Source organism: Heterocephalus glaber, unplaced genomic scaffold (assembly GCF_053883595.1).
Source record: "Heterocephalus glaber isolate CG9 unplaced genomic scaffold, H.glaber_assembly_v1.0 deba00001666, whole genome shotgun sequence".
Lineage (NCBI taxonomy): Eukaryota > Metazoa > Chordata > Mammalia > Rodentia > Bathyergidae > Heterocephalus > Heterocephalus glaber.
Genome location: NW_028258406.1, coordinates 13,018,881 through 13,045,483, shown reverse-complemented (window position 1 = coordinate 13,045,483; position 26,603 = coordinate 13,018,881). Strand labels below are relative to the sequence as shown.

The 26,603-nt window shown below is 35.9% G+C and overlaps 1 protein-coding gene across 2 annotated transcripts in view; it reads right to left on the bottom strand.

Annotated features, from left to right (window-relative positions):
* Positions 1-26,603, bottom strand: part of Dnajc15 (DnaJ heat shock protein family (Hsp40) member C15) — a 119,149-nt gene that overhangs the window by 53,014 nt on the left and 39,532 nt on the right. The gene's annotated exons all lie outside the window — the stretch shown is intronic.

Below are 26,603 nucleotides of genomic sequence, written 5' to 3'. Positions count from 1 at the left end.
ACTAAGGTTATAAGCCAATTCTAAAAAATATTTAAAATTGGTTATACAAAAATATTCTACTTACAATAAAAAATGATTTATGATCAACAGTTGCCCCCCCTATTCTTTTTCTTCTATAGAGTCAGGGCTTTTTATTTTTAGCCAGGTAGATATTCCATTTTTAGTCAAACATGTATTCCAAGTCTCCTTCAGACTTTTTTTTTTTCTTTTTGGTGGTAGTGGGATCAGACATAGGGCACTCTATTACTGAGATACATTCCTATTCATTTTTATTCTGAGACAAGATCATGCTAAGTTGTCTAGGTGGGAGTCGAACTTGAAATCATTAGTTTTTTTTAAAGCTATATTAAATAAGTGTTGGCCCGTGGGACACAGGCAGAGTAGTATGTGCAATTCTTAAATCCTCAGAAAGGGAGAGAAGGAGAAAATACCCTTATTTTCCACTTACCTTCCTGCTAGTTGGAAAGATATTAAACCTGAATCAGCCCTCTAGAAAATAAAGGACGAGATGAAAGGAGACTTTATCCTTCCCACTCCTATTCCACCATGGAGGTGTCTTAGTATACCTGGATTATTCCTATGTATATGAGGTAAAATAAAAGTTTTATCTCCGAGTTACTATATTTTCAGTTTTTAGGCACTTGAAGCCAAAAAAATTCTGATGGATACAGAATTAAACAAAACTACAGAAACATTTTTGTCTAATTTGTGGTGAAAGAAGTAAATTCGTAAAATTCAGCAAAGATTTTTTTAAAAAGCTACAATGACCCCACTAGAGAACAGAATGGATATATTTCACATTGGTGTAGAAATCCTTAAGGAGGAGGCTAAGACTCAAGGGATGTTAAAATCAAAAAGCTCTTCAGCTGTCTGCCTTCAAGTTCTGAAAGGAAATACACGCCTAGTCTTAGGAAATCAAAGCTCAAGCCTTCAAGGGATGACTCCATAATGGGAAACATCAGGTCAGAAAAGGCAGCTCCTGGAAGGTGTTTTAACTGTAGCATGCAGTATTTCTCTCTGAGAAACCCAGAGCTCTTCATGCACAAAGGAAGGAAGTCTAACAGGAGCTGCTTGCTTGAAAATATAACTTATTCCCTCCCCTTGCCCTTTTGCAAGGTTATTTCACCTCCCCATTCCTTTTGCAAAGTGGTTTGTTTGTTTTGGTGCTGAGGATTAAACAGAGGGACAACTCAATGAGCTATAGGCCCAGCCCTTGTTATTAGTGACAGGATCTCACTAAATTGCTCTGATTGGCCTCAAATCTCCTGCCTCACCATTGGGAGTACCTGGGATTACAGGCCTGTGCTACCAAACCTGGTTGCAACATGATTTTTGAGGTATAGTTTAGAAAGTGAACTAGTGTTCTCTACGTCAAACCCTCTAACTTCTTACATGGCAAAAAAGTACTTTTTTTTTTGGTACCGGGGATTGAACTTGGGTCCTTGTGCTTGTGAGGCAGGAGCCGGAACCACTGAGCTAAATCCCTGGCCCCTAAAAAAGCACTTTTAAGATGGGCGTGGCGGTGCATGCCTGTAATTCCAGCAATTGGGAGGCTGAAGCTGGAGGATCTTTGAGTTCAAAGCCAGCCTGGGCTACATAGTGAGTTCAAGGACAACCTGAACTACATTGAAAGACCCTACCTTAAAAAAACAAACAAAACAAAACAAAACAAAAAATCTTTTAAAATACAAGTCTTTTAAAAGTTGAGTTACTCTAATTTCAAGCTTTTATAGAATAATAATTCTTGCTTCATTTTACTAATTTAACTATTCAAAACATACAAGAGAAATAGCAGTCTCATGAATGTTACAATTCCCAAATGATTTTTATTTCAAAGACTAAAACCATTTATATGGGAAAATATTAAATCAAAGGCATTTGCTCATTTTTTACTTTACCAATATGTAAAGCTAAGCTGTGTTTAATAAGAAAAATTGAACTTAATTCAAATAAACTGACCACTCACTTATTTGTCAAACCAATCCCTCCTTATTTGTCCCCATAGGTCCTTTTTCCATTTTGTTTAGTTTTGTGTTTCTGCTTCCCCTTATTTCTAAGGATGATATTATCCAGTACTTGCTCTCTACTTTCTGCAGCAAGAGAAAGTATTATGGATATCAGGCAATCAGATAGGGCTGGGCCCTCCAGTCAGTGCAAAAGAAAACACATTACAACTGTGATGGGAGGCACATCAGTTTAAGGCCAGGCCTCAAGATAAAGACAAAATGACCAGGTCTACATATTTCCCCAAAAGACAAGATAAGTGGTAACACCTGATCTAATAAAAATCTAGATAGACATCAGTCACCCTTGGTGGGTAACCAAGACCTCCGAATCCATCTTTTCCTAAAAAAGTTCTTTGTTCTTTCCATGTACATTTGCTATGTGACTTGCTTCCCCATTGGATCAGTATTACCTAAGCCGGTATACTTGTAATCTTATTGGTTGATCATAATCTTGTCCCACATTGTACCCACCTCATGATTTTGCTTTATAAAACTTCTCCTGTGATGTGGGGTCCATTCAGGTCCCCTCCTGTCCCTCTCAGGAGCTTTCTCTCAATAAATATTTCCTACTCTTAACCTCCATTCTTCCTTAGAATTCATTCTTTGATTTTAGGGAACATGAACTCAGTGTATCTGACATCTAACAAGTAAGGAGTTACATTATTTCACCTATATCATTTGGAGGTCCTATATCAAAAGCATCAGCAAAACTATGAAGGTTGGAGGAGAGAGACATAATTGCAGTTTAGTCCTCCATCTCTTCCCTGCCTTGTTTCCTCTCAGGTAACATGTTTTGCTAGGTCACTCTTTCTCCATGCCTAAAATTCTGCATTCTGGAACACAGTTCCTAACTCTTGCTGGTCCTTAAATGATCCATTACCCTTCTTTGGTGTAAACTATGCCTACATATCTGCAAATAGTCCCTTCTTTAAATTGTTTTCAAAACAACTATCCTTCTATTACTACAAGGACCTTCACTGACATAATTATCACTACATATCAGTCACTATAAGAGAAGCTTAATCTATGCTAATCTTCCAAAGATATTTATTTTTATCCTTATAATAATATATTTTATCTTTATTAGAATACTACTAAATTAGGTGTATTGTCTCCCTTAGCTTTTCTAGATATCAAGAGTCTTAAAAATCTAATAAATATATAAACCATTCTCCCAGAAACACACAAATATATATAATATCACATTTTTGGTGTACAATTTGAGGGGATTCATGGATTTCCCTGAAGTCCTTAAGTCCACAAGCTCCAACATCAGAACCCCTGGGCAGGAGGGACAAGGAAACTCACTAAAATCAAGAAAGGTGTCTCATTCATCTTTGAGTTCCTACACCATGTGAGGAGACCTGTCATATATATTTCACTCTTCATTCAACAATACGGTAAGAAAAAATAAAGTTGATTTGTTAATAAAATTAAAAGAATTAACCTGTTTCTAAAGAACTAACTTTATAAAGAGGAAAACAAAAGGCACTGCAACTTTAAAAATAACAAAAGAGACCCAAAGTGAGTAGATCATTGGAGTAGTTAAGGATGTTCAATAAATGACCTAAACTGAGGAACCAAATCTTAATCACACTAAAAGGACAAAGTATAGCACAGCTAATCTAGAACCATTCTATATATTGGAATTTAAATTCCTTACTGGAAGGGAATTGTATCTGAATTATCTCTTTAAATGTATTTTAATTAACTTACATTAGGAGAGCTTTCATTTTTCAACATATAAAACTGATAGCAAACAAAAATATATTTGGAAGTCAAAATTAATTTGAAATTTTAAAAAAAATCACATAGACTACACAACCAAGTTTTGCACTCTAAGATAATAAGTCTTTTTCATCAAGTATATGGAACTATTAAGACATTGTCTGTATAGTGTAAGAAATCAAAAGTGGAAATAAGGACTAAAATGTGTAACAGATATTGGGAAATGGGAAGAAAATGTTTAAATGAGAAGGGGAACAAGGGAAGGGGGAGGTAGACAGCAAAGAACAGACAAGAAAAAGAGAATAGAAGGAAAAATGGAAAGCTTTTGTAAATAAGGAGGGGAATGGATAAAAAAGAAGAAGCAAAATATATCATGTACAGGTACAAATTCCCTATGATGTTATCATTATGTTTATCTAAAATGCACCAATAAATGTTTTGCTTCAAAAAAATAAAAGGCATTATCTGTATAAACAATTAAGTTAAAACTTTCATTGGCCTAAAATAACATGTTTTGCTTCCTGGAAAAAATATAAATCTACTACCTAGCATTTTTAAATTCACTTAAAGGCCTATTAATTTCTTTTCAGATACCAATTAGCGTGCTATAAAACAGTAACAACTCCTCCTAACCTTTGATAAGTGAATGATCCAAACAGGTAAAACAAACTACACTTCTAATTTCAACTGTTATAAACAGGAAGTACAAGCCAATGAAGTCAGGTGTGATGGCTCACCCGTTATCCTAGTACTTAGAGGCTAAGGCAGGGAGATTACCTAGAATTCAAGGCCAGCCTGAGCTACATAGTGAGTTCAAGGCCAGCTTGAACTACAATGTGAGACCCTGCCTCAAAAAACAAGAGGGAAAAAAAAGTCACTCTTAAGTGTGAGCAAGTGGCTCATCCAGAACCATACCTTTGACTTTAATTTTTTAAAATAAAATAACACCTAAAAGTCAATGGGGCGTTTTAATAACGATGGTTCATTTGCTTTAAGCATCTGAGAATTCCATTAACATATTCTCTATTTTACTACAGTTAAAAATAAAATCCCCATATATGTTATCATTATGCCATTTCTCATTTACATATAAACTCCAATCTTGCTCCTCAGGCTAAGAGGATCAATTTTTTTATATACACAGTACTTTCTTTGATCCAGCTGCAAGCATGAAGATGCACTTGGATTTTTGTTTTGAATGTTTTTTCAAAAATGATGTTTTAAAGCTAAATTGCCAGTAACAGAGTGAGGAAAAATGACATTGAAAAGACAATATAGAAGCAAATGGTGAATCAGGCATAGTATCAGTTCCGTAAGAACAGTCATTTCTACCAACTAGGCAATCACCAGGTTAAATGTCTAAAATTGCTCAATTAGACACACATCACAGTATATTTGAGAATTTAACAGAAATACTTGTTTGACTTGGGAAAATTAGAATACACTCCTGAAATAAAAGAAATCAGGCAGTGTGTGACTCAAAAAGAAACATGTACTGTTCCCCAGCATAGGCTATAATAGTTATGGACGACATGCATATTTGGAGACAGTACAAGGTAAATGCAGATGCTCTGGGAGGCTTCTTTTCCCCCTTGTTAAGTATCTGCAAGGCTGCCTTGGGCAGTCTTTTACTGTTAATATCACAATACCACAGAGAGTTCTGGTCCAAAGGCAAGGGCCCACATCTGGTGATGCGCTTCTTGCTGGCAGGGTCCTAAGGTGCTTCAGGGTGTCACATGGCAAAAGACAGGAAATGTGTGCAAGTGTGTACTGGTCTCTCCCTCTTCTCATTAAGTCACCAATATTCAGTGAGGGGGTGCCACCCTGATGACTTCAGCAAAATCCTAACCACTTCCAGAGGCCTTATCCTTAAGCACTATAGTGAAATTAAGTTCTTACTCTCTTAACACCCCACAATGGAGATTAAACTTCAGCACTACATTTCAGAGGACAAACCATATTCAAATCATAATAGAGAAGTTTTACTTTTGAAACATTTTCTTTGATGATTCAAATGTGTATAGTTTAGAAAAGCAGCTAACATTTTCTAGGCCTGCAAAAGATACATTCTAGGGGTTGGGGATACAGCTCAGAGGTAGAGTGTTTGGCTAGCAGGTACAGGCCTTAGGTTTGATCTACAGGGCCACAAAATATAAAATAAAATGAATTCTATGATACTTTCCTTTCTTTTTTTGGTGGTACTGAGGATAGAATCAAGGGCCTTCAAACTGAGTTACATCTTCAACTCTTTTTAAATTTTTTTATTTTGAGATATTTTCCTGCTAGGTCACTTAGTTGCCCAAACTGGGGTCAAACCTGTGATCCTCCTGCCTCAACCTCTCAGAGTACTACAGTTATAGGCATGCACCACTATTTCCAGCTCTATAATATATCTGGTTGTTGTTACACAAAATCAGGTTATTAGCACATTCATAATCAGGTTATCAGCACATCAGAATGTGCTGCGATTTCTGTAAGTTCGAGTACATGTATAGTACCTGAAAAATGAATCAGTTATGTAACAGGGACGTAGAAACTGCTTTTGCTAAGTGTATTTGTTACTGCTGCTCAGACCCATACTGCTCACCTTCCCACCCACCCACACCCCTTACCTTGTACCAGCAAAACACAAGCATGGTGAAAAAAGAAAAAATGCTTTATTCCTAACTAGCTCTGAGGAGATGAGGGGGCCTCCTATTGCCACAATCACTATCTCACTTTTTCTAGGTGTGCAAGGGCCTCTTTTCACAACCTCTGTACTCTATTTTTGGTACAGATGACAGAGGTGACTTTGATACTGACCCCTTCCAACATCTCTGAATGCATTCTCTTAGACACCATTGCCAATTAACCATCTGTGACAGCGTCCCTCAGTGTAGAGGTGGCTTTTCCTGGCCATGGTCGGTCAGAACAAGTTCTGAGTTGGAGGGGATATGACAGATGATTAGAGTCAATGTCATACAACCCCTTCTGCTGAATCTGAGCAACATCTAATTCCATCTATTCAGCTGGTGACAGGCACACTCTACATTAGAACTATGACAAACAATAGTTACAAAGCTTACAAACAGATGTAGAACAAGCTAATAAGACCAAATCTGTATAGCAGATTTAAACTAAGAGACACAATGACCAAGTAAATTAAAGAAAGCTAATTTGTTTGTGAAAGGTTAGTTCTGTTAGAAAGGCACATTAAGTATAGACTTAAGTCTCCTTTTCCTATAAAACAAAGTGAATTACCATTTAGGAGAAAGCACATAATTTACTTATGCCAAGATCAAGAATTACTGTTTAATAATAACACCTTTAGAATGTCTTAGTACACAAGATGGAGCTGTAAAAAATTTTAACATAATGTACAAGAATTAATGTTTATCTTACCAACTACGAAGATACATTTTTATAATAAAGCATGACTGTCTCTTATTGACTAAAAACAATATGGCTCTTGCCAATATGGTGGTACTGACCATAGGCAATAATACATGAGAGCAATTTAGAGAAACAATTTAGTTACTCTTACAGCATGTTAACAATCATGATTGACTAGTATTATACCAGGATAATTAAACTCTTAAAAATGAGATATAACATAACTAACAGAAGTTTATGTAACGAGAATTGTAAAGCAAAACTTTAAACAGATAACCTAAACCCTAACTCCCTAAGGCTTAATTTTTCTAAAAAATCAAAACCTAACAAATGACAGTAGAGAACACAAAAAATTATTTTGACAAAAGTAAAGCCTCTTTACTTTAAATTAGTTTTGTTGTAAATTTTACCAAGAACAACAGATCAATGTTTTAAGAAGTTTTGTTGTTTTAAACATATATTTGTACTTTATTTCTGTGTATAACATTATGAATACTCTCTTAAACATTTTCTTAAAATAGACTGTCTCAAGTTAGAAAAATTTTATCCAATAAGATATACTGTTAGGACATTGCAAAAACTATGCCATCTAATACAATATGGTACTAGTAATTTAAAAATTCACATTATTATTCATACTTGTGTCTCAAACTGTAAATGTCATATACAGATGTAAGCACTACACATTCATTTGGGGAAAGGGAATCATAAGTTACTTATAGTGGAAAAAACCCAAAATCTTTGTTTCTGAACCTTACAAGGCTTTCTTATAGAAACAATGATTTTTTAACATACATTTTTAAATGCCAAAAAGCAGTTTTCACTGTATTCCCTCTGATCATACAGAATGCCTGAATATTTTGGATTTAAAATGTTCTAGGCATATTCATAATAGCACTGTAGAAGCCACCAGATGGCAAAATCTCAATGAAATCATTGGTTTCAAAATAGTGGAAGAGTTACAACAGCAAATCCTTTCCCTAAACTCCTAAGCCTGCCTAGAGGAAAGTCCTATGTTCACACTAAATAGTCTCACTATACAATTATAGTTTCTGATGTCTACTAGTCCTTCAAATCTGTTCAGTATGTATCATCTTCATCCTTAATTTATATTCCTTCCCATTCCTTATGTCTCTTTTAATTAATTCTAAGCTTTCATTTTTTTTTTAAAGCCTTTGATTTCCATTCATGCAACAACCATGAATCCCTTCTACCTTCTACCCTTCATCCCTGACTGTATGTGGTGAGGTGTGCTATGGAAAGTCTGGGAGCTTCAAAGTTAATCAGGCCTGGGGTCTAATTCCACCTCAATATTTACCACTTCTGTGACCCTAAGCTATTTTTTCTGAATGCATTTCCTCATTTATGAAATGGAGATCTGCCCAGGTGTGGTAGTTCATGCCTGTAATCTCAGCACTAGAGAAGCTGAAGCAGGAGGATTGCCCTAAGTTAAAGGCCAGCCTGGGGTACATAGTGAGTTCACAGCCAGCCTGAACTACATAGTGAAATCTTGTCTCAAAAAAAATAAAATAAAATAAAATAAAAAATAAAATGAGGAGCTGAATAAGTATATCATAAGATGCTCAAAATGATTTGAGATGAGGATATGAAAAATGAGATGACACTGTGTGAACATGGCAGAGACTCTGTTGGTCTTTTTTTTACTTTCCCATTTTTTCTTTCTGCTCCTCTCTTTCTAATAACTATCACTCTTCAAAACCAACATCAAGGTCAACTTCTCAGGGAAACTTCCCCAGTTCACCCACCTCCTTAACCATATAAACTCTTCAGTTCTCCCATATGCTCAGCTTTATCTCTCCCCTATAATACATATGTAGCCATTAGTTACTAATGGCTTACCTATCTATTTCAAATCCCTTCCAGAATGTGAGCTTCTAGAAGCACGGATTAAGTTATCTCTTCGGATTTTTAAAATGTAATGTTTTCAAAAGGTTTGTATCATGGTATAAAAAGGACCTTAAGAAGTTTCCTGGACCTGGGACGGTGGTGGTGTGGCGTATAGCTCAGAATTTAGCATGTGTGAGGTCCTGGGTTCAAACCTTAACCAAAGAAAAAGAGGAGTAGGAAGAGGAATAGGGAGCAACTTCTTTACCACCCCTGTGCTTCTTGTAGCTTGTATTATCTGGGTAACCTAAAAGAAATGGGAAATTATAACAGAGAATATTAGTCAAACTTAATTAAGAAGTTAACATGTAATTATGCCTCACAATATTTTGGACTAGGTAAATATATAGAACTCTGTAGAAGACAAAGAAATGAAGTCAAGGGGCTGGTGTAAATTTAATTTAAACTTAATTGTGAAGTAAATTTCCTTACAAAAGTGAAATGAAGATAATCCACAGGTCATGTAGGAAAACAGGACTAACTGATTTATTAAACAAACAAAAGAAACTCTTAATAAAAGTATTAGGTAATTAATCAAGTAGCCATTGGAAGGCTATCTCCCATCTTTGACTGATTAACTGATTATTAATTCAAAAATTACTTAGCGAATATTTATGATGCACCAATCATAACTTCCAAATCCTGGGGATCTATTAGACAAAATCCCTGCCTCCATGAAGCTACAGTTTAAGATAAGAGACAATAGAAAGTAAGGAAACAATAAGTAAGCAATAGAAAGAAGGAAAATAAGCAACAGCTTAATAGTGATAATGGAATGTGCCATGAAGGAAAATAAAATAGGTTAAAAAGTAGGTATGTATTTGTATGGTAAGAGTAACAAATTTACAGACAGAATAGGAAATACTGGAGAGTGATTTTTCAAAACTATAGCTGAATTTGGTGGTACTGACAGCCAAATTAGATAAAAATTAGTAATACAGTCAGAGAGGGACTGGGCTTTCAAGAAGTTAGTGAAAGGTAGAGACATTAGCCTTCTGGCTAGAAGTGCATCTGAGGAAGGTAGAATGTGGAGATTAAAGTCTCAGTGGCCAGATTTACATACTTCATTGAGGGATGAATAGAAACTCAATATTATACTGTAATTGGTACCACCCTTTTGGGATTTCCCACAGAAATAGACCATTATCTTATCAGGGGTGGGCCATCCTCTCTCACCCACTACACTAAGACTACTAAGACTAAGACTAAAAATAAGACTAAGGCCAAGAGTCACACACTTGTAATCCCAGCACTCAGGAGGCTGAGGCAGGAGGATCACCATGAGTTCAAGGCCAGCCTGAGTTACATAGTAAGTTCAAAACCAGCTTGAACTGAACTACACACAAGACCCTGTCTCAAAAACAAAAACAAAAAAAGACTAAGACTTCAGATTACCTAATTGCACAGATTTCCACCTCCCAAAACACATAAAAGATCCCCAGTTCCCAACTGTATGTGCTTCATTCCTTTGGGCACCCATGTTCCCTTCTTGAGTGTGTCCTATCTCTCTCTAAATAAATCTTTCCCACTCTTAACTTCTATTGTTCCTTGGAATTCATTCTTCAACTTCAGGGAACACGAACTCATTTCTAACAGGTTGGGAGCTATATTTCTCCCATGTGGATGGTATGCACCTATAATCCTAGCTAATCAGGAAGCTGAGGCAGGGGGATGACAAGTTGGAGCCCAGCCTGGGCATCTGAGTGATACTATGTTTCAAAACCAAAAATATGGGGCCGGGGATTTAGCTCAGTGGCTCCAGTGCCTGCCTCGAAAGCAGAAGGACCGGAGTTCGATCCCCAGTACAAAAAAAAACCCCAAAAATAAAAAGGGCTAAGGATGTAGCTTTGTAGCACAGTGGTTGCCTAGCATGCACAAAGCACTAGGTGAAAAGAAAAGAAAAGAAAAGAAAAGAAAAGAAAAGAAAAGGAGGGGAGGAAGCAGACAGGCAGACAGGCACTAAAGAAGCCATGCCAATGGCAATGACGAGGCAATACATTTCAGTTATAACCATCAATGTTAATGGTCTCAATTCACCAATCAAAAGAAATAGACTGGCAGAATGGGTCCAGAAGGAAAATCCAACAATATGCTGCATACAAGAACCACACTTCATTCAAAAGGAAACCCATAGACTGAAAGTTAAAGGGTGGAAAACAATACTCCATGCGACACGAACCCCAAAAAAAGCAGGAGTAGCTATCCTCTTGGCAGATCAAGTAGATTTCAAACCAACACTGAGTAAAAGAGACAAAGAAGGACACTACATCCTTGTAAAGGGAAGAATCCAAGAGGAAGAGATGACAATCATAAATATCTATGCACCAAACACTAGTGCACCCAACTATATAAAACAAATACTAACGGACATGAAAAGTCATATATGCACTAATACAATTGTACTGGGGGACCTCAACACCCCATTGTCACAAACAGATAGATCAACTAGACTAAAAAAAGTAATGAAATACTAGAACTCAATCGAACTCTTGAACAAATGAACTTAACAGATGTTTACAGAGTCTTCCACCCCACAAAATCAGAATACACATTCTTCTCAGCTGCACATGGGGCATTCTCCAAAATAGACCACATACTCACACACAGAACATGTTTAAGTAAGTGCAAAGGAAATGAAGCTATACTCTGTATATTAGCAGACCATAGTGCGATGAAATTGGAGATCCATAGCAAAAGAAACTCAAAAAATTTCATAAACATGTGGAAATTGAACAACACACTTCTGAATAACCAATGGGTCACAGAGGAAATTAAAGAAGAAATCAGACAGTTCCTTCAATTAAATGACAATGACAATACAACATATCGGAATCTATGGGACACAATGAAAGCAGTCTTACGAGGGAAATTCATAGCACTGAATATGCATATTAGGAAAACAGAGTGAGCCCAATTAAACAACCTGATGCTGAACCTCAAGCTTCTAGAAAAAGAAGAGCAGGACAACCCCAAAGCTCATACAAGGGAGGAAATTATAAAGATCAGAGGAGAAATCAATGCAATGGAGACTAAGAGAATGATACAAAAAATCAATGAAGCCAAGAGTTGGTTCTTGGAAAGAATCAACAAAATTGACAAACCTTTAGCCAACCTTGTCAGAAAAAGGAAAGAAAAGGCCCAAATCCATGCAATTAGGAATGAAAAGCGTGAAACTACAACAGATCCAGCAGAAATCCAGAGGATCATCAATACCTACTTCCAGAACCTATACGCCAATAAGATGGACAACACAGAAGAAATGGACAGATTCCTAGATACATATGAATTACCAAAGTTGAACGAAGAAGACTTAAAAATTCTGAACAACCCAGTATCAACCAATGAAATTGAAAATGTAATGAAAAACTTATCAACTCAGAAAAGCCCGGGCCCTGATGGCTTCACTGCTGAATTCTACAAGACATTTAGAGAGGAACTGCTGCCACTACTGTTGAAACTCTTCAATGAAATTGAAAGGGAAGCAATACTCCCAAATTCATTCCTGGAAGCAAGCATCACCTTGATCCCCAAAGCAGAGAAAGACCCAACTGAAAAGGAGAACTATAGGCCAATCTCACTAATGAACACAGATGCAAAAATCCTTAATAAGATAATGGCAAACAGAATGCAGAAGATCATCAAGAAGATCATACACCCTGATCAAGTGGGATTCATCCCAGGGATGCAGGGATGGCTCCATATAAGAAATTAATCAATGTAATACACTATACCAATAGAGCCAAGAAGAAAAACCATATGATTATCTCCATAGATGCAGAAAAAAGCATTTGACAAAATCCAACATGCATTTATGATAAAAACCCTTAAAAAAATTGGAATAGATGGTCTCTACCTCAAACTGATAGAAGCCATCTACGCAAAACCAACAGCCAATATCAAACTAAATGGTCAAAAACTGAAATCCTTCACAATAAAATCAGGAACAAGACAAGGATGTCCACTATCACCACTCTTGTTCAATATAGTTCTGGAAACATTAGCCACGGCAAATAGACAAGAGAAAGAAATAAAAGGAATAAAGATAGGTAATGAAGAAGTCAAATTGTCATTATTTGCAGATGACATGATACTCTATATAGAAGACCCCAAGCCACCAAAAGTCTTCTAGACTTAATAACCAAATTCAGTCAAGTAGCTGGTTATAAGGTCAACACACAAAAATCAATAGCTTTGCTCTACACAAATGACAGACTCCCTGAGAGAGAAATAGGGCAAATAATTCCTTTCACAATAGCATCCAAAATACTGAAATACCTAGGAATCAACCCAGCAAAAGAAATGAAAGACCTCTTCTCTGAAAACTATGGCACTCTGAAAAGAGAGATTGAAGATGACATCAGAAAATGGACAGACATCCCCTGCTCCTGGGTAGGAAGGATCAATATAGTGAAAATGGCCATACTTCCAAAACTGCTATATAGATTTAATGCAATTCCAATTGAGAACCCAGCAGCATACTTCATAGACCTCAAGAAAACAATCCAAAAATTCATTTGGAACAAGAAGAGACCCAGAATAGCAAAAGCAATTCTAGGTAACACAGACATGGCAGGGGGTATCACAATCCCCAACCTGCAACTATACTACAAAGCTACTCTGATCAAAACAGCATGGTACTGGCAAAGAAACAGACTTGAGGACCAGTGGAACAGATTAGAAGATGCAGAAACAACTCCAGACACACTCAGCCACCTCATCTTCGATAAAGGAGCCAAACACCCTCACTGGAGGAAAGATAGCCTCTTTAATAAATGGTGCTGGAAAAATTGGGCTTCAACTTGCCAAAGATTAAAACTAGACCTGTATCTCTCACCATGCACTAAACTAAAATCCAAATGGATTAAAGATCTAAATATTAAAATAGAAACTCTGAACCAGTTGGAACAGAGGTTAGGTAGAACCCTTGAAGACATCGGTGTAGGAAAAGATTTTATGAACAAAACCTCAGTTGCCCGTGAACTAGCACAAACAATCAACAAGTGGGATCTCTTCTTATTAAAAGGCTTCTGCACAGCAAGAGAAACCAACAGCAGTGTGAAGAGACAACCCACAATGTGGGAAAAAATCTTCACCTGCTCTTCCTCAGACAAAGGTCTATTATCTTGAATCTATAAAGAACTTCAAAAGATCAGACCTCCCAAATTTAAAGACCCAATCCGAAAATGGGCATCTGAAATGAACAGACATTTCTCAGACAAAGTAGAAATAGCAAATAAATATATGAAAAAATGTTCAACATCACTGGTCATTCGAGAGATGCAAATGAAAACATCACTGAGATTCCACTTCACTCCAGAAAGAATGGCTGCTATCATGAAATCAATCAATAACAAATGCTGGCGGGGTTGTGGGGAAAGAGGATCCCTGCTCTACTGCTGGTGGGAGTGTAGACTGGTGCAAGCACTGTGGAAATCAGTATGGAGATACCTCAAAGAACTAGGACTGGAAGTCCCATTTGACCCCGCTTTTCCACTGCTGGGGATCTTCCCCAAAGAACTAAAAGAATCATACCACAGTGATATATGTGCACCCATGTTCACAGCAGCACAGTTTGTAATAGCTAAAACTGGGAAACAGCCCAAATGCCCATCAACTGGAGACTGGATAAAGAAAATGTGGGTTTTTTCTAAAATGGAGTACTACTCAGCCATAAAAAATGAGAAATTAGAGATATTTATAGCTAAGTGGATGCACATTGAGGTGATACTCTTAAGTGAAATAAATAGATCACACATGTATAAATACGGAATAGTTTCTCTGGTGTGAGAAACTGAAAGTGTAAATAAGGACGAAATGTATAATAGGTAATGTGAAATAGGAAGAAAAGGGGCAAAGGGGAAGGAAGTGGGAGGGCTAGGGGAAAGGACAGAAGGGAATGGGATTAATATTAGAAAATGGAAAAATAGGAACAAAATCTTTGTAAATAAGGAGGACTGGAGGGTTTGAAGGGAGGGCTGGGCAAGGGTGAAAAATAAGAACCAAGAGAGACTATGTAAAGGTGCAAATTTCCAGTGATGAATGTCATTATATTGTATACCTAAAATATACCAATGATTAGAATGAATAATCGATAATGTAAAATAGGAAGAAAAGGTCCAAAGGGGTAGGGGTAGTGGGAGGGGCAGGGGAAAGGAAAGAAAGGAAAGGACAAATGCTGAGAAATGGAAAAAATGGAAATAAAGTCTTTGTAAATAGGGAAGGGTGTAGGGTGTGAAGGGAGGGCTAGGAATGGGGAAAAAATAAGAACCAAGATGCATTATGTAAAGGTACAATTCCCAATGAGAAATGTAATTGTGTTGTATACCTACAATGTACCAATAAAAGAATTTAATACAAAAAAAAAAAAAAGAAGCCATGCCAAGGTCTAAGGAAAGACAGGCAAAAGAAACAAATCTGAAGGGGGTGGAGGTGGGGATGCCTGAGGAATGAAGAGGCCACTGTGCACAGGGCAGAAAGTGAGTAGGAAAAAGGAATAAGGAAGGAGGTCAGAAAGGTCACATAAGAAGCAGATCATCTAGGGCCTTACAGGTCAACATAAGGACTTCAGTTTTTCTCTGATAGGAGACACCATTGATTTGAGCAGAGGCCCAACTTTATCTTTTGTTAGAATTCTAAGGATTGCTCTAGTTGTCATTTTGAGAAAAGAGGCAAAGGTTTACAAGCAGTGACATGGAGCTGAGTCAGAAGTCTATTAAAATAACTCAAGAAAAAGAAAATGGTAACTTGGACCACAGTGATTAGTGATGGAAATGGACAAACTGGCGAGACTCTAGGTATGTGTGTTTTGAAGGCAAAGCCAACAGGATTTTCTGAGAGACTATATGGTGTATGAGAAAAGTAAAAGAATATAGGACCATCAAGTTACTGTCTTGGACTACTGGAAGAATGTAATAATGCCTTTTGCTTTGAGGAAAGATTACGAAGGATCTAGGTGGAAGAAGTCTAAAACCATGCCATGATGAATATGAGAAACAAAGTCTAAGCAAAGTGGAAAGGAATTTATAATATCCAGGGGCAGAAGGAAGGTCTCATCTACTAAGGAAAAAGAAGAATAAGTAGAACATCTCAAAAATATTCTTTGTTATCTTGCTGTGATTCAATTCTCAGGGGTTAATCACAGCACATCACTTTCTGCTGAACTTCGTGTTTTATGTTGTCTTATTATTTAGTTCAATTTCCACAAAGAAAGCTCTTTGAATTTAAACAATAGCCAGTAGAAGAAAGAAAAAAACATACAAACAAACAAACAAAAAACCCCATTAAAGATTACTAGCAAATCAGCAGAATTTGGGAAAGAAAAGTATTAAACATGCAGATCAAAATAAGGAGGGGGAAAGAGCTGGGGATGTAGCCCAGTGGCAGAGTACTTGCCTAGCAAGGGTGAGTTAGATGATCCTCAGCACCATAAAAACAAAATAAAAAAGATAATAAAGAGGACAGGGGAATTTATATTCAAGAAAAATTGTCAGACATATAAGCCAACATTAAGAACAGAATTTTTACAGTTTTCCTACCCCAAAATCTTCAAACTGGCATGAATTCTAGATTTTCATATCTAAATTGGACTAATCCAAATTAATCTATTCAGCCCTTCTCATTATTGTTCCAATGTCTAAAGCAAATACATCTGAATATCTCTCAAAACAATTCCCATGAAAATCTAACATTAAGAAAGGCAAAGCCAGATATATTTCTAGTTTGCTTTTAAGTCATTTAATTTCTTTTAAATCACAGGCAAGCATTAATTTCTATACCAAGACTAATGAGTAAGAGCAAAACCAAAACAATGCAACAGAGTATCAAAAGTCAAACATAAGAAACAAATCTTAAACTTACCCAAATGAGTGTAACTCCACTCCCCATAATGATTAACAAAAAAAATCCTCAAACTCAAATCTTCACTGTACATAATTTCTTAAGAATAATGTATTAGGCACTATTTTCATTTTATTCAAAATAATAATGTGAGTCTTGTCTCCACTTTTTCCTAACAACACAAGAGGTTTGGCTCACATTAAACTATAATGTAAGTATGTAAATGTGACTGGTCAGAAAACATTGCTCCATTAATCAACCCAGTCCTGGGCACACTGCAGGGACCTGGAGCTTATGAACTCAACACAGGTTTGATGAGCCAATCTGAAAATTTGGTTTCAAATTCTGAAACCAAATTCACTGTTCATTTAAAGATAACATGATTGATCCCTGTCTCTAACACAGCAGGGTGCCTGGTATATATAACTTCTAAACTGCTAAGAAGAAAGAATAAACATGACACTACTACAGAGAGCAGGATCAAGTAAAAATCCAAATAAGTGATAGTAATACTACATTCTCCCCTATTCATATATATTCAGCTCTCTACTCCTCCTTTACCTCTTCATTGTGATCTCAGACCACAGCTCAAAATCTGCCTCCCTCACTATACTGTGGGACTCTAGAGAGCAAGAAGTAGTCTTTATTCATCTTTGTATTCTCAGAATACAGTATGAGCTAAATAAAAGTTAGTAGTTAATTGACTAGGTGGGTAGACATGTGGATAGCTAGCCAGTTGACTGAGTACCCTGCTTCTGTGACAGACTGCTTGTAAGAAAAGTAAAGATAAAACTGAAAACAGGGTGAAAGTTAGGCAAAGGAGGGAAGACAGTAACAAGGAGAGAACAAATGTTACAAATGTTGGGAAACCTGAATTGTGACTCAAGTTCTGCCCTGAACTCACTCTTACCTTAGGTCATTGTGATTTAGTCTATGTGAATGTTGGAGGAAGGATCATCTATAAAATATAATATCTACAGAGTATGTTAAGAACATATTTTTCCAATTACCTGTGGAATATTTTAAAATACAGATTAGACCAGGTAACTTGTAAACTCAACTTCCATCTATTTATTGATATAGAATCATCTCAAGGTAATAATCTCAAGCAGACAAACCAAAAGAGGACAAGTTTCAAAGCCAATTTCTAATGAGAAAATTAAGCCACGACAATACTAAAAAATGATTTTGCTGTTTGAAAATTATTTCTTAGGAAGAAAGAACTTCAACAGACTCTATATATTTGCTGCTGGTAGCTAGATGCCATGCTAGGTTCATCAGTGTAACTTCTGAGACTTGTTCTTTGGCCTGTAGCTTCAGATCCACTTCTGCTTAAACGCTTAGTTTTCTGGGGCCTTCAAGTTTCATTTGGGTCTAAGAGTTTCTCTAACTTATTCATCACTGCTATTTAATTCACTATTCTAAATTTATCTCTTCCAAGTTTAAGGAATATCCTTATAGTGTTGTTTTCTAAAATTTGGAGAAAAGGGCCGTATCTACCCAACGAATACCTTTTATCATTTTATTATTTCTGTGGCCAGTGACTTCCTGAATAAAGAGTTCTCAGATATTCCTGAATTAAGTTCTAAAATATTTTGCCTGGCTTCAAATCAGCCTTCCTTTGCCACTCCAACCCCAACCCTCCTCCCTACACACACACACGGAACAATACACACTTCTCCTACTACTAACTTATTGTCCCTTTCTGGAAATTTTTCATTTATTTTGAAAGGTGCAAAAACTATGTTCCTAACTCTAGGTAGATACGTTATAGTTTTATACAAAAAGTTATATTCTTGTTTTGTTTTCCATAGTTTTCAAAGAATGCCCAATGTTTTGTTGACATTTCTAACTGCAATCATACATTAAGTCAATGTCACAGAATTGAAATGATTAAGAAAATCTAGCCCAAACCCCCATTTCACAGAGGAAGACACTGAGGGCCATAAAAGTCACACGCCTTGCAAGTTGCAGCAATAGTTTTGTGATTGCACTGGTACTACAGTCCAGGTATCCTAATTCCAGACCAAAGCTCATGCTGCCTTTGAGCAACAATGTGAAGTCACTCCCACACTCTTAACGGATTATAAAAATTACTTGATATCTTTCCAATGTGAGCTCACAATAAAACATTTCTATCTGACTTTAATGCCCAGTCACAAAAACCTTTCTAAAATCTTGGTCATTTTTTAAAACTACCTAGAGAACATGATGTCACCTAATTATCTAATGTCAAACTAGATACTAGCACTGGTCCTCATTCCTTATAATTCTCAGTTTCTTTCACAAAATTTCAATCTTCTTTTCCCTCCCCCATGTCATACTTTAATAATCATTAATTAATATAAAATCAAACAGTTTGATAAGTATGAAAGTGGAGTTACTAGACCCTTCTTCAACTCTCTCTTGAATGGCTTCATGTGCAATCTGTTATACCTGTAGTAGAACCTGTTAATAATGACAGGCATACATTTTAGGTAACAACTCAGTCTTACTGGTTCTCAAGAGAATAGTCCAATGAACATCTCCTGAACTGACAATAAGAATTCAAATTGGGCAATGTGTCTTGAGGGTAATATCATAACAGTCAACACTCTTAAATATATTCATGTCCTCAGGCTCAGGAACTGCAACTCAAAAACTTTATCCTAAGGGAATAATCAGAAAGGCACATAAAAATGTACATGAGAACATTAATCACCAGGGTTATAACATAAAAAACTGGAAGCAATTTGAATATTCAACAATGGAGGAGCCCAGTGTGATGGTTGCCCCAAATTGGAGACCAGGTTGGACTACACAATGAGTTCAAGGCTAGTCTGGAATACACACCATATTACCTTGAAATTAAGATCTAAATAGAAAACAAAACCCTAGTACAATTTTTCAGGATGTTTGTAATATAAGCCCTACCTCCAAAATAAGCCTCAGTTAAGATCATCAGTCAGACAGACACATTTAGTATGTAAACTGCAACATGTAATAGACATACTGAATTATAAAATAATATATAATTAAATATAAATACAATTGACATTAATACTTTAAAATAATTATTTTAAGTATTTCTAAATATCCAAGTGGGTGCCTTTGGATGAGACATAAAAGCTTACATAAACAGATGAACTCAAGACTTACTGCCAAATGACCAGATACAGAGACAAGGTACGAATAGCGTGCACACTCAATAATGAATGTATGTGATTGTAATATGAAACTTCACAATTCAATACATCAAGTGTCGTAACAGATGTATTTAATGTAGTTGTGTGAAATGTAACATTTTCCAAATTTTGATGCCTACAATTTTTTGTCAGTTTTGTGTGGACCATCATTCTAAACTATCATCATTTTTGTTGCCACTCTTGTCTCCTAAGTCTTCAATTAAAACTTGACTTAATGGAAACTTTGTGAAACCAAGCCTGCAAGAGGCATTGACTTGGGTGAAGAATTGATGGGATAAGGTCACTGACAGCTGTGTTGCCAATGTACTGCAAGCAGGCTACAGAGGCAAGAAGTGCTCATTTAAAGAGAGCTCTATTGCTGGATATGAGAGGTTGAGAACAATAGTTCTACAGGAATGGGAGTTGCAAAAAATTCTGGTTGGAAATTTGGGGTTTGGAGAGTTATGACAATTCTGGAAGATAACATAAATGTAGATTTTTTTACATGAATAAATGTAGATTGGTGTACATGAAAACGTAAACACCCCTGAAAATCAACCCTATTGCATTTTTTGGAGCAAAAATTAATATAAGACTTAGCCTTATTTTCAGGGAAATATGACTGCAACACCATCTCCCCTAAAAAAGGAAATAATTAAATTAAGGCACAGCCAATATGTGCATCAACTAAATGTTTTTGAGGAATGTTTATATATTAAGTAGAGAATAAGAGCAAGTTATAAAAATAAAAAGCATATATACAAAGAAAAAGGAAAAGAAAAAAAAATACCTAGAGGACTAGGAACATAGCTCAGTAGTAAAGCCCTAGGTTTGATTCCTAGCAATATAACAAAACAAAAACAAAAATGAAATAAGGTAAATCAATACATCAATAAAGTTCTATATTCCTAGTATCTACCCGTTTTCAATAAAATAAAGTCTTAAGACAGGATCACAGACTTCAGAGTGAAAGAAATATAGTCTGAGGTCTGGCTCTGTACTTGTCAGCTCCACGACTGTGGCCAAGTCATTTGACCTCTGTGCATTTCTCACTTGTCCATACACGGTCTACATCCTCATCTGAAAGGAAGATAATTATATCTAGCTAATTCCTTGGGTTGGCATCAATTTTTATAAACTAAGACAATCATATATACCACCAAGTTTTTGGCCTATGATAAACACTTAATAAATGGTAGCTACTTTAATTACCAAATGATAGTATTATGTAATTATTTACTTTAAAATCAAGGAGGGAATAAAGTTTAATATAAAAGAAAAAAAAATCTTAGAAAAATCCCACCTGGTCAGAAGAGTTCAAAAGCTTTTAACTTTTTAAGTCAGAAAATCCTCTGACCTGTCTACTTTAAATAAGCTTTAAAAATTAATTTTTGAGGGCTGCGGATGTAGCTCAGCTGTGCCACACCTGCCTGGCGAGCGCAAGGTTCTGAGTTCAATCTCTGGTACCAAAAAAAGAAAAATTAATTGTTGACATTCTTCAATGTAAACAAGTGCACTGATTTTTGGTATCTCCGTTTTTGTCCTTGCACTTAAATTTGTATGCTGATCATAAAAATGATCCTGCTATGCCTGTGCCTCTAGTTAGCCTCTTTCTTATCAAGGACTCCTACAAGCTTTTATTATACTGACTTTGAAGACTCTGGAAAGAACCCCTGAAACCCTCTTTCCTGGCCTTTGTCAGATATACATCTTACCTGCAATATTTTGTAGCTTTTCTTATTTCTTCATGCATGAGAATTCATCCTCTCTTTTAGCCTACTTACTTTAAGGCAGAAATTTCTTAGACTAGTGAAACTCAGCTTAAATTTTCATCATACAGTATTCTTTCCTTCCTTTTTGAGTTAAAGTGAAATAAAATGAACTCTGCTTTAAAGTTTAAGAATTTTAAAATATACCTTGAAGCATTTGAAGAACTTAAAAATTACCACAAAAAAACAAGACTTTAAATCATTTCTTGGAAGTGGATTGCATTCTGATATCTAAATGATGAAACAATGTGATACAGTAAAAAAAAAAAGTCAAGGACTTTTGGAGTTAACACTGGTGTGGGGCCGGGTATGGTGGTGTACACCTGTAATTCCAGCACTCTAGCAGGAGGATCACTGCATTTGAGGCCAGCTTGGGCTACACTGTGAGTTCAAGGCCAGCCTGGTCTACATAGCAAGACCCTGTCTCAAAAAAACAAACTGGCTTCATATCTTAGTCCTGTTGCTTCTATCAGTACACCCTTGACACAGTTTACTTCTTTAAGACCCAGTTTTCTTATGTGTAATATAAAATAGTGAAAAGTAGAATCTACCTTCACAGGATTGTTATGAGAAAAGAGAAAATATTATTACAGTACTTGTTACAAAGCAGACATATACTAAATGTTAGTTTTCTTCTTCCTTAGCTATTTACTTATATACAATGAACTCAAAATATTTATACATCTTATTTTTATGTCTTCAATGACAACAGAAAATATCACTGATTATTATGGGAACAGGAGATAGATCTAAATTTTTCCTCTTATAAAAGACATTACATTAGAAAGACTGGGTAGAATTGTTTAGGACAATAAATTCAGAAGAAAAAAAACTTACACTAGCTAAAAGTGAATTTATACTACAAATACCCAGTACTCTCTATAAAAAACTCAGTGAAAAATCTTAATCATACTGAGAAAATACAAATAATAACCTGTCAGTAATATTTTGTTGAAACTTAAAAATGATAATGAATATGATTAAGTTTAAGTTCAAGATATTCCCATTGTTTCTAAGTAGCAGATTATAAATCTTCTAGAACAGAGGGAAAGACTGAAATGGATTATCCAATTAGCTCATATACTGCCCCTTTCTCAAGATCTGGTTCAGCTGGGCATGGTGGCACACCCCTATAATACCAGCACGAAGGGGGCTGAGGCAGGAGGATTGCCACAAGTTTGAGGCCTGCCTGGGCTACACTGAGTTCAAGGCTAGCCTGACTACATAGCAAGACCCTGTCTTAAAAAAAAAAAAAAAACAGCCTGGCTCCTTCATTCACCTTCTATAAAGTTCTGATTTTTCATAAATCTTAAACAGTGGATCATTCTTTTGAACTCAAGCATTTTATCCATATATTTCTCTTGAGACACCTGTTGCTTCATCCTTCATTCACTTATCCTTGAAAAGACACTGACTATCTACAACCTGCTTTGTGCTTGGCCCTAGGGATCATTATCAAAATGAAGCCAATATGATATCTGCTACTGAGGAGTTCCCAACCTTGTGGACTGGACAAGTTCCTTGAGGACAAAATTTATGCCTGATTCATCTTTGTATCTACTACAGCACTTAGTCTCAGTCTCAATGTCTTATCTAATAAAGTGTAAAGCCATAAATATGTATTAAATGAACAAAAAAATTATAGCACTTAATAAAGGGCCTATCTTTAATTGGTTATTTAAATTTGATCCAACTTTGCTTTCTAGAGCACCTGTTTTTGTCAATAGAGGTTTACTGGAACACAGCCACATTTATGTACTGTCTATTGCTGTGTTTACAACAACAAAGTAGTTGTAACAGGGCTGCAGAGCCTAAAATGTTTACCACCTCACACTTTACAGTATATGTTTCCTGTCTGCTGTCCCTGGGAGTGGCAATCCTGGTTTATTCATATCTTCCACATACACCTAGTTAGACCTTCCATATATTTAATGTTCCCCAAAAATATATTCAACTGGATTAAATTAACAAACTTTAAACATAGAAACTGTTTCCAAGTTGGAATCTGCCTGTGCTACTGGAGGTATAATAAATAACCAAAATTTGGAAAAGCATATCAAAAGAACTCAGAGAATTATGTGTATTCTGATTAAACATAATATTTATTAGGTGCTTATATTTGGGTCTGTCTTGACCCTTAAGAGTCAAAGAAGAGAAACAGTCTTATTTTACTTTTTCTAATTTCTTAAATTCAATTTCTAAATTCAACATTTCTCTAATTCTCTATTTTTCTCCAAGCCAGGTGTTTCATTCATTTGTTAATATAATCATTTAGCAAAGATTTATGGAGTAGCAACTATGTGTCTGATGCTATTTGGGAGCTAAGAGAATAAATATCCTTAAAACTTGGTTCCTGCCAAAAAAGAATATCTAATTCTAGTTTAAAAGATATATCAAAAAGGAGAAGAGATAGTATTGAAATAATGTCAGCAAATAACAAGTGAGTCAGTCACGTCAGGTGTCTTAGCACCAACTAGTTTCAAACATGGTGGGGGGGGTAGAAAAATTACTTTGAATGTTTTACTATCATGAATCAAAAAATTTCTGAAAACTTGGAAAGCAGCCCACTCCATTGCAGATGCTACTGCTAGGGTTTAAAAAACAAAAGCATCAAAATTGTTTACAAATTCCTTAAGGCATTTTACTCTCCCCAGCAGTATAAGCAGTAAACAACCTTCTAGATAAATATAAACTATCTGAAAGTGTTATAAAATGTTAAAATGCTTGAGAATACAACATTTGAGCTCAAGAAAGACAATAGTTATAAGAGGGAAACTAAAATGGGAATAAACTATTCTTCTTACTCTAAAGGGAGGATGGGAGTTGTGATGGAGAAAGAAAAGATGGAAACTATTCTCTCATTCAACAAATATTTATTTATCACATAAATATATATATTTCTTTAGTTTATGCTAAGTTCTGGGGAAAGACTAATGAGCAAGACAAACAACACAGACATATTCCTATTCCTCCTTAGGGGATAACACAAGAAAATCTCACAGAAAAAAATACATGTACTGTATCACTAAGATAGTAGAATCAAACACCCACGCCTATTTGTTAAATTATTCTATATAACAGAAGTTAATAAAAAACTAAGTAACTGCTATGTGTCAATTACAGTGCCAATGACAGAAGCATATAAAGTATTTTTCCCTGGGGACTTCACATTCTAAGTGTTTATACAAATATGGACATAAATACAGTAGTTTTGATACATTATAATTAATACTGTAATACAAGGTTGTTATTTATGGAAATACATAGGTAAATCAACTTTCTTCTACCAGGGAAGAAGAACTGGGAAGACTTTGAATATGTAGGCTGAGCCTTAAAAAGTAGAAGTTTACCTGGCAAAGAATTTCAGTCAAAAGAGGAAGCTACAGGCCGAGGATTTAGCCCAGTGGCACCGTGCCTGGCTCATAAGCGCAAGGTCCTGAGTTTGATCCTTGGTACCAAACAAAACAAAACAAAACAAAAAGAGAAAGCTACAGAAAAGTCAGACATAGAAACTTCATTAGGGAAATGAAAGTAGTCCAATGCAACTACAGCAGAGTCCTGTGTAGTCCAGGGGACAGAAAATGTGGTTGGGCAATACACAATTTGGGGATCAGTACATGAAGAGTCCTGTATACTACCCTGAGAAGTTTGGGTGTTGGTAACTTTTAAACAGAGGTGGTACCATTATTATGTCTGTATTGCAGAAAAATAATTGGTGACAGTGTGATGTTTGGAAAGAGCAAAGTACAAGAAGCAAAATGACCTATTTTGAAAGACTATTATGATAGGCCAGAAGAAAGATGATAAAGACCAAGAGAATAGCAACGGGAAGACAGAGCCAGAAAGAAATTACACAGTCCTAGCCAGGTGTGGTGATGCATACTTGTGATTTCAGCACATGGGCAGCTGGGGCAGGAGGATTGTCATGAGTTTGAGGCCAGCGTGGGCTGAGTTCCAGACCACCCTGAACTACATGGAAACCTTGTCTCAAAACAAACAAACAAACAAACAAACAAAAAAACAAGAAAGAAAGGAGGGGAGGGAAGGGGAGAGAAATTACACAGTCCAGTCTATATAACTAAAAGACTTGACTGAGGTGGAGGAGAATTGATGATGGCATTATTCAAGATAGGGGAAATAAGAAGATAGTGTTTGGGGAGAGACTGATCCACACTTTAGATATGCTGAAATTTGTATTTGTGTTTGCAGTACTCATTGGTAGGCAACTGGAAATTCTTACTGTCTCTATTCACTCACAGAATTATTCTCATTCCTTCCTATTCCAAAATCATATTAGTTTATTCAACAATTTCTGTTTCCAATGCTTACCACACATATCAGGCACCAATACAAATGGTGGATATACATACCAGAGAGCAAATAAAGTTCCTTGTCCATGGAGCTTACATTCTAGCTCCCTACTATGGTATAGGGAGCATCAAGAAAAGAATCAAAGTTAAAATATAGATATACAATTATAACCCATGTGATTGCCAAGAAAAGTTTCAAAGTATGTTCAAATATATTTTAGGACATAAAACTAGAAGTGTTTATTTTTTGTTAATGAATAAATGTCTGATAATTTACATGTTTAACATGTTTCAGGTTTGCTTATAATGAAGCATACCTATAGTTTATTTTCTTATGTGTTATATGATCCTATTAATACCATAAATTATACTTTCCAGGAAGTACTAGAAATTAAAAGACCGCCACTTCATACAAAGTAAGTTTTGTCCAAACTGCTTTAAAAATTGCTAGCATTCCCTTCTTAAAGTTTCTTTTCTTCTTTTGCATGAGAACCAGCTTTGCCAGAGCCAAGT